We start from the raw sequence: 9,896 nt of genomic DNA, 5'->3' as shown, positions 1-9,896 counted from the left end.
CCGCTTCTGATTGAGAGAGATAGAACTTGGGCCAATTTTTTTTTTCTTGTCAGGCCTCCTAGGAATTACATCGTTTTTGTTTGTCTTTTTTTTTAAATGCATACTTTTCTGAATGTATCATGTCTTTATTAACAAAAGAAAATACACATGGTGTTTACTAAACTTAAGTTTACTATATTAAAAGTTTCCTTTTTTTATTTTTAGTAGCCCAGGTTCTTGAATTTTTCAAGACAGATAAATATTTTTTCTCAGCTGGGGTATAGTTCTAGGGAGGATAATTCAGCCAGGCCTCTTGTCTGTCAGGGTGGGAGGGTGGGAAGGTGGCCCAGACGAGCCCCTGAGGTCACTCCAGCAGTGTCGGGGCTTTGAGCTGCTCCTGAGGATTCAGTCCCTTTGTGAGCTGGCCTTCAGCTCCTTCTCTTGTATGTATAGACCTGAGATGTTACTACATTTTCTATCTACCAGAGCTATTTCGAGCAATAGTATTTGAACCACTAGCCTTTTAAATAAAAGTCTGGCCCATTGCTAATGTGCAGATACTGAGTCCGCTCTCATTTCCTGCCAGCTTTCTTTGCACTGCTTTAGGCAGACATAGTCATCCATTTTTCTTTCATTGACATCCAGTTTGGTACAGTGACAGAGCTTAACCCTTAATCTTTGGATTTTTCTCTCTCTCTCTCTCTCTACACACACACATATATATATATGTACATATATATATATATATATGATATATATATATGTATGTATGTTAACTTAAATGTACTGTCCAAGTAAAAGTCCTAGTTGTCATTGTGATTAAGGGGCCAACTTCCCAGGAAGCAGAGGTCTTATTCTGTTACTCTCCCAGCAAATTTTAATTAAGTAGCAGCTGGTGATGGCACTGTAGAGATTTCTGTGTTCACGTCTTGAATGTGGCAGGTGACGGATGTATTGCTGGGGTGACCTGAGGCTGTCGTTTTGCTGCCCACTGTATTCTAGACCGTCACAGGCCTATTTTGACTGTATCTTTCGTCAGAAACATGAACCCACCAAAAACTAATCTGGAGCAGTTTACAGCCTGCTGTTAAGAATACTGCCTCTTGTTAAAGTCCAACTTTCTTTTTTATTTCTTGACCTAGTCACTGTTTACAGTTGTATGCTAAAGCCTGAAATATTGTCTGTGCTATGGTGTATGAGCATTGCCAAGTTTATATTTATTGCAGTGAGAAACTAAAAACATGAAACTGGAGCACGTCCACGCTCCTGAGTCTGTGTGGGTGCACGTGGGAGGAGTGCGCTGGGGTTTCTTGGAAGGAGGCTTTTTGGAATGGGGTCTCCCAGGCTTCTCCTCGGCGTTCCTGCTTGGGGATTGCTGCTGCTTAGCTGACTGGACCTCCCTGACAGAAGTTTGTGATTCTGCTCTGGCAAAGTTTCATTGACTAGTAGAACTCATTCTGTTTTAGTGCATATTTCAATATAAATGTAAACATTTCACTTAAACTTGCTGTCTTTCTGCCTCCTTTGTCAGAGTTCGCATTCCAGTGGAGAAAAGAAGGGATGGGTTTCTTTTCTACCGTATTACAGCAGATTGGATACTAAGATCGTCCTGCTTCTTTTCTGCAGAACTGAATGGACCAAGGCGATCCTCATTACTTAACCTCCTTAGCGGTGTCGGATGGTAGGGTGGGACGGAAGGTTACAAGGAACCCCAAGTATACTGCTCACAAAAATTAGGGGATATTTCAAAATGAGTATGAAATGATAAAAAGAAGCATTTGATTTTTTTTTTTTTTTTTCCATTTTTCTGAAGCTGGAAACAGGGAGAGACAGACAGACTCCCGCATGCGCCCGACCGGGATCCACCTGGCACGCCCACCATGGGGCGACGCTCTGCCCACCAGGGGGTGATGCTCTGCCCATCCTGGGCGTCGCCATGTTGCGACCAGAGCCACTCTAGCGCCTCAGGCAGAGGCCACAGAGCCATCCCCAGCGCCCGGGCCATCTTTGCTCCAATGGAGCCTTGGCTGCGGGAGGGGAAGAGAGAGACAGAGAGGAAAGCGCGGTGGAGGGGTGGAGAAGCAAATGGGCGCTTCTCCTGTGTGCCCTGGCCGGGAATCGAACCCGGGTCCTCCGCACGCTAGGCCGACGCTCTACCGCTGAGCCAACCGGCCAGGGCCCACATTTGATTTTTTTTTTATTAAACAAGAACATCAGAAAAGCAAACAAGTCAAAGAAAGTTGTTTGATTATGCAAATGAGATGCAAAACCAACTTTTATTTCATTGGTGAAAATGCACTATACAAAAGGCTGAAAGTACTGGAGTATCTGCATGTTCTCTGATCCTGTAATTTTTGTGGCAGTGTAGATGTGTGGGGAAATTGTCAAAGAAAATGTTTCATATGGGTAAGAATACCTGGCATTTAAAACAATTAATTCAAACCATTAAATTGACCTTTTGACTTTTTTTAAATTTCAATCTTTAGAATTTATTCACATTGTGTTCCAGTGTGCATTGTTTCTTTATTTCTCACACTATTACTCATTTTCTTTTTACACTTTGGGATATCTCTACTGTTGCTCCCGTATTGAACTTAAGGCCTTCAAATTAATTGGGTTATTCTGAGTTCCTGTGCCATCTAGGAAGATAAGCCTTAGGATATTGCCCGTTTTATTAACCACTTGAAAACTTCATGTAGGTGCACCCCCATTTTAGTTTTGGCTGAGGGGCCCAGGGAAGTTTTGTACCTTGTTCAAGGTGAGTCATGTAGTTTAAATGGGTGTGCTGGGGGATTTGATCCCAGTTTTACTTGACTTCAAAGTCCTTGCCCTCACCACTGCTTCTTCCACCTGGGCATTTTATCTGTAGATTCTGACTCACTGTGTTGATGACAGATGCATCTCTAAGTTTTCTCTCATTAGAAAGTCCTGGGGCCTGACCAAGTGGTGGCTCAGTGTATAGATTGTCGGACTGGGATGCGGAAGGACCCAGGTTCGAGACCCAGGATCCCAAGTGGGATCCAGGATTGTGATGTTGAGCACGGGCTCATCTGGTTTAAGCAAAAGCTCACCAGCTTGGACCCAGGTCTCTGGCTCGAGCAAGGGGTTACTCGGTCTGCTGAAGGCCCATGGTCAAGGCACATATGAGAAAGCAATCAATGGCCTGACCTGTGGTGGCGCAGTGGATAAAGCGTCGACCTGGAAATGCTGAGGTCGCCGGTTCAAAACCCTGGGCTTGCCTGGTCAAGGCACATATGGGAGTTGATGCTTCCAGCTCCTCCCTCCCTTCTCTCTCTCTGTCTCTCCTCTCTCTCTCTCTCTCTCTCCCCCCCCCCTCCTCTCTAAAATGAATAAATTAAAAAAAAAAAAAAAAGCAATCAATGAACAACTAAGGTGTCTTAACGAAAAACTGATGATTGATGCTTCTCATCTTTCTCCGTTCCTGTCTGTCCCTATCTGTCCCTCTCTCTGACTCACTCTTTGTCTCTGTTAGAAAAAAGCAAAAAAAAAGAAAGTCCTCGGAAAGAAATGGCGATCTTGTCTGGACCAAGGCAATGGTTCCCTTCAGTTTTTTTGCAGCCAGTGCATTCCCTTTTATTCCCATCCTCGTGATCGTGGAATTGTCACCTAGCCCACCTGTTTCCCACCTTAAAATGAGCAGTTAAGAATTGGATTGTGATGTTTAAGCAAGTTTCTGATGGTACACGTGAAAGACTGTCTGGCTACTGTATTAACATGTCAATAACTTCAGATTGACATTACTTGGGTAAATAAGATTTAAAATCTAAAGGGAAGCAAGTCTGACCTGTGGTGGCACAGTGGATAAAGCTTTGACCTGGAATACTGAGGTTGCTGGTTTGAAACCCTGGGCTTGCCTAGTCAAGGCACATTATGAGAAGCAACTGTATGTGTTGCTCCTCCCCCCTTTCTCTCTCTCTCTCTCTCTCTCTCTCTCTCTCTCTCTCTCTCTTTGTCTCTCCCCTTTCTCAAATCAATAAATAAAATTTTAATTAAAAATTAAAGGGCAACAGGAAAGTGTAAGTATAATCATAGCAGAAAGATAATTTTAAAATAGGATTTGCCAGCTTCCATATGCTGAGGAGTGGAGCTGGGGATCACAACTGCATATGAAAATGTTGAAATGGTTCATAGCAAACTGTCTCCCTTGAAGTTTACTCTTACACATTGGGTCCAGAACAGTCTTGCAATAGGTTGGTCTGGGTGGAATGCTGTGGGCTCCTACAACTGACCCGAGTGAGTGGCATTAGTCTCCGCATAACATAATGTAATGGAAGTCCAGGACAGGAACCTTGCACAGGGACCCAGTTCCTCATTTGTCTTCACCTCTCCACGCTAAGACGACAGCCTGCCCCAGGTGCAGCCTCTTAGATCTATGTGACTAGACTAGAACAAGGGTCAGTTACTCAACTTACCATCAGGGCCTACCCTGATGACTAGTGCCACAACCACCCCCAGCAAAAATATAGCAAATTGCTATGTCAGGATAATGTTGTTAGCAGCTAAAACTTGCTACAGTTTTTGTAGCATCAACTTTTGTCACTCTTCACTGCAGTGATGCTATTGGATTACAGTGGTTTACTCCTAGAAGAGGGTAAAATGTGGAGATACTAAAGCTGGAGTGTTTGTTTTTCTCATTGCCTTCCCCCCGTATATAATCACACCAAGTTCCTCCTGACCACCACAGTCTCTGCCTTTTCGAGGTACTTGCAGATTCTTCTCATCACAGCAGCTGCAAAAGCAGCCTGGGTTCTGAGGCTTTGTTGACTGTGCCCAAACTACCCCACATGGACCTCTTCCACAGCCCAGGTGAACTGGGAAAGACAGTATGGTAGAAGGGAAGGCTTCTTCACTGCCTCTATGGGAAAAACTGGCAAAACCAACAGGAGAATTCATTGACTTGTCCAGCCACGACAGGTGAAATCTTAACTCACTTTATTTTTACATAGCCATGAAGCAAAGATCTTAGTGTTTTTGCTAAACACAGTCTTTCTTTGGTCTGACTTTATGCCATACCTCTTGCTTTTTGCTTATTTGGTGGCTTAATTTGGCATAACTCATCACATCAAAATACAGGGTGGGTGGGACAAAAGTGGGTTTATCATATGGAAAATAAGACAAGAATAAATGCTGCTTCGCATACAACTGTAAGCCTACTTTTGCCTCACCCTGTATATATCAAAAAATGCTATATATCGCCTGACCAGGCGGTGGCGCAGTGGATACAGCGTCAGACTGGGATGCAGAGGACCCGGGTTCAAGACCCCGAGGTCGCCAGCTTGAGTACGGGCTCATCTGGTTTGAGGAAAAGCCCACCAGCTTGAACTCAAGGTCGCTGGCTCCAGCAAGGGGTTACTCGGTCTGCTGAAGGCCCATGGTCAAGGCACATATGAGAAAGCAATCAATGAACAACTAAGGTGTTGCAACGCGCAATAAAAAACTAATGATTGATGCTTCTCATCTCTCTCCGTTCCTGTCTGTCTGTCCCTGGCTATCCCTCTCTCTGACTCACTCTCTGTCTCTGGGAAAAATAAATAAATAAATAAAAATATTTTTTAAATGCTATATAAAAATATATTATTTCAGCCTGACCAGGCAGTGGCACAGTGGATAGAGTGTTGGACAGGGATGCAGAGGACCCAAATTCAAGACCCTGAGGTCGCCAGCTTGAGCACGGGCTCATCTGGTTTGAGCAAAGCTCACCAGCTTGGACCCAAGGTCGCTGGCTTGAGCAAGGGGTTACTTGGTCTGCTTAAGGTCCACAGTCAAGGCATATAGGAGAAAGCAATCAATGAACAACTAAGGTGTTACAACGAAAAACTGATGATTGATGCTTCTCATCTCTCTCCGTTCCTGTCCCTCTCTCTGACTCTCTCTCTGTCTGTAAAAATTAAATAAATAAATAATGTCAAATACTGATCAAACTTTGACAGCACACCTGTAAAGAGTTCATGACACATTATATTGCTGCACGCTTACTGATAACCACTGATAGTCCGAAGTATTAAATACAATGTCCTCTTTGTGACCTGGTCCTCTTCAGTCATATCCTCGCACCCCTTGCTTTGAACTTTCATGCCAGTAGTACTGATCTTTAAGTCTGTGCCTTTGCTCAAGCTGAGCCCTCCTGTCTGGAATACACTCCTGCTCCTACTCATCTTTTATTTTTTATTTTTTTAATTTTTTGTTTCTTTTTGTATTTCTCTGAAGTTGGAAATGGAGGAGGCAGTCAGACAGACTCTCGCATGCACCCGACTGGGATCCACCTGGCACGCCCACAAAGGGGCGATTCTCTGCCCATCTTGGGGCGTCGATCTGCCACAATCAGAGCCACTCTAGCGCCTGAGGCAGAGGCCTCGGAGCCATCCTCAGCGCCCGGGCAAATGCTGCTCCAATGGAGCCTTGGCTGCAGGAGGGGAAGAGAGACAGAGAGGAAGGAGAGGGGGAGGGGTGGAGAAGCAGATGGGTGCTTCTCCTGTGTGCCCTGGCCAGGAATCGAACCCAGGACTCCCGCACACCAGGCAGACGCTCTACCACTGAGCCAACCAGCCAGGGTCCCTACTCATCTTTTAAGAACCTCTCGGGGGACACCAGCAGTGTGTTCTGATTTCTGTTTCCAGCTCTGGTCCATACTAGTTCTCATCTGAGATAATACCTTGTATAAACCTTTTGTCATTGCACTTATCACTCTATTATATATACACTTACCTATTTGTCTACGCTGCTAGGTTATGATTTCCTTCAAAACACAGAATGTTTTAAGCATCTTTGCATTGCCAGAACTTAGCTTAGTAACTAGTACAAACTGGGCATTGAATAAATGAAGGAATAAACGAACTGGAGGTTGACTTGTTCATGTTCTTCCAGATAGTAACTGTCAGAACAAAAACAAATGCAAATCTTTTGAAGACAAGTCCTGCTTTTGCCATCGGACTGGGATGTGGAAGGACCCAGGTTTGAGACCCCGAGGTCGCCAGCTTGAGCGCAGGCTCATCTGATTTGAGCAAAGCTCACCAGCTTAGACTCAAGGTCGATGGCTTGAGAAAGGGGTTACTCAGTCTGCTGTAGCCCCATGGTCAAAGCACATATGAGAAAGCAATCAATGAACAACTAAGGTGTCGCAACGAAAAACTGATGATTGATGCTTCTCATCTCTCTCCATTCCTGTCTGCCTGTCCCTATCTATCCCTCTCTCTGACTCTCTCTCTCTGTCCCTGTAAAAAAAAAAAAAAAAAAAAGTCCTGCTCTTGCAATGGTGCTATGCTTCTGATTGTAAGAAACAATATGTGCCTGACCTGTGGTGGCGCAGTGGATAAAGCGTCAACCTGGAAATGCTGAGTTTGCCGGTTCGAAACCCTGGGCTTGCCTGGTCAAGGCACATATGGGAGTTAATGCTTCCAGCTCCTCCCCCCTTCTCTCTCTCTGTCTCTCCTCTCTCTCTCTCCTCTCTAAAAATGAATAAATAAAATAAGAAAAAAAAGGAAAAAAAAGAAACAATAGTGTTACAGTAATGTTAAAGTAATTAAGCATATAGAAATATAGGAAAATATAGAAGATATGTAGAAATAAATTAGGATATAATATTAAAAGCTATTAAGGCAAGTGAATAAGGATACGCCCTCTGGGTGGGAACTAATCTAGTGTTTACAGATATGATAGGCAGACTATCCCTTTTGTGCAGGGCCCAGTTAATGTGTGTGTGTGAAGTTATATATAGATAAAAAATGTCTTGTTGTGACAACTCTGTAGATTAACTTAAAAAAGGGCTTCCTGCTAGGAACTACCAAAAAAGTGGTTTGATGTGATAATTCCATAGATTGACTCCTGTTAGAAGGCATAGGCCAGAAAAGGTACTAAAGCTGAGGGGCTTCCCTACTGAAATTTGCAGTTAGTTGCCCAGACTCCAACACTGAACTTGGACTGCTCCATACCACTCTGACCAAGAACAGCCAACAGCCGAGAGGAGCATGCTGATGGGGCTCCATTAAGCTGTACCCAGGCCTGCCATAAGGATTTGTGAGTAATAAACTGCCTGTGTGATTCTTGCAACTAACTTGTGTGTCAGTTGTGTCTTTCCTCTGGTGGCAATTGGTCTCAGGACCAATAAGTAGAATCCTCAAAGCTGCCTCAAGGGTACTTTTTTTTTTTTTTTTTTTTCAGAGACAGAGAGAGGGATAGACAGGAACGGAGAGATGAGAAGCATCAATCATTAGTTTTTTGTTGTGACATCTTAGTTGCTCATTGATTGCCTTATCATATGTGCCTTGACCGTGGGCCTTCAGCAGACCGAGTAAACCCTTGCTCGAGCCAGCGACCTTGGGTTCAAGCTGGTGAGCTTTTGCTCAAACCAGATGAGCCCGTGCTCAAGCTGGTGACCTCGGGGTCTTGAACCTCGTCGGTCCTCTGCATCCCAGACCGACGCTCTTTCCACTGCACCACCGCCTGGTCAGGCCCTCAAGGGTAGTTTCAAAGAGGCTGCCAGCCCTGCTGTTAAAGCAGGAGTGTCCCACTGTGTGGGAAAGTCGAATAGGGGGTGCCTGATCGAGATAGAGCTCGGGGTCTACTGGGACAAATAGACATTATTCTTGCTGGTGATAAGTAAGGGCAAAAAATATTCACTTAAGAACAACAAAAATAGTTACAGTACCTATGTATTACAAAATTTTTAAAGATATTTTCTGGGATTGCTTGAGTAGAGCTAGATGGAATTAATAAAGATAGTTTTTTAGGTCTGACCAGGTGGTGGTGCAGTGGATAGAGCATCAACCTGGGACGCTGAGGACCAGGTTCAAAACGCCAAGGTCACCGGCTTGAGCACAGGCTCATCTGGTTTGAGCACAGGCTTGCTGGCTTGAGCACAGAATTGCCAGCTTGAGCACGGAATCATAGACATGACCCCAGGGTCACTGGCTTGAGCCCAAGGGTTGCTGGCTAGAGCCAGGGGTCACTGGCTAGACTGAAGGCCCTCTGGTCAAGGCACATATGAGAAAGCAATCAATGAACTACTAAGGTGCTACAAAGAAGAATTGATGCTTCTCATCTCTCTCCCTTCCTGTCTTTCTCTGTCTCTCCTTTCTCTCTTAAAAAAAAAAAAAAAAAAAGTCTTTTTAGGAAAGGTGAAGCTAGAAGAAAAGGCTAGACTGGTTCAGAGGAACAAAGGTATTATGAATGAGAAAATAACGTTTGTGAAGGTTCTGAGGACCAATGAAGTAACACAAGAATCTATGGGATGTGGCCTATATCTGATTCAGAGTGTGGAGAGTGGCTACCCTTCCTAATATCAAGAACAACATTGAGCCTGACTGGTGGTGGTGCAGTGGGATAAAGCTTCAACCTGGAATGCTGAGGTCGCCTGTTCGATACTCTGGGCTTGCCTGGTCAAGGCACATATGGGAGTTGATGCTTCCTGCTCCTCCCTTTCTCTCTCTCTCTCTCTCTCTCTCTCTCTCCTCTCTGAAAATTGAATAAACAAAATCTTTAAAAAAAAAAAAAAAGAACAACATTGAATAAACTGGGTAGCTGTAAGTGATCTTTAGATACAACCAGAAGAGCTGTATCCAAAAGGCTCTTCAGTTGCATCTGTTTTCTTAGCCAGAGACCCACACTTGCTTGAAACAGGAGGCTGGCTGGCTCGCTTTTATCAGTGATCTTTGGAGACACAGATTGAGTCAATCAATTATTTATCAGCTTGTTTTCAGCAACCTGATGACCAGCCTCATTTCCTGGAAAGCTCTGACATTGGTTCCATCACATGGCCACAGGGAAGCAGATTCAGGGCCTGTTTCCCAGTCTGAATGGTGAAAGCCCGGGTTTAGGAAATGGAAAGTGGCTGGTTCCCTGGCAGAAAGTCCTGCCCATTTAGTCAAAGCTGCTCTCTTGATTCACCTCCTACTCAGTAG

Source organism: Saccopteryx leptura, chromosome 1 (assembly GCF_036850995.1).
Source record: "Saccopteryx leptura isolate mSacLep1 chromosome 1, mSacLep1_pri_phased_curated, whole genome shotgun sequence".
In the NCBI taxonomy this organism is placed as follows: domain Eukaryota; kingdom Metazoa; phylum Chordata; class Mammalia; order Chiroptera; family Emballonuridae; genus Saccopteryx; species Saccopteryx leptura.
The sequence above is the reverse complement of the archived record's forward strand: the minus strand, read 5'-3'. Positions refer to the sequence as shown.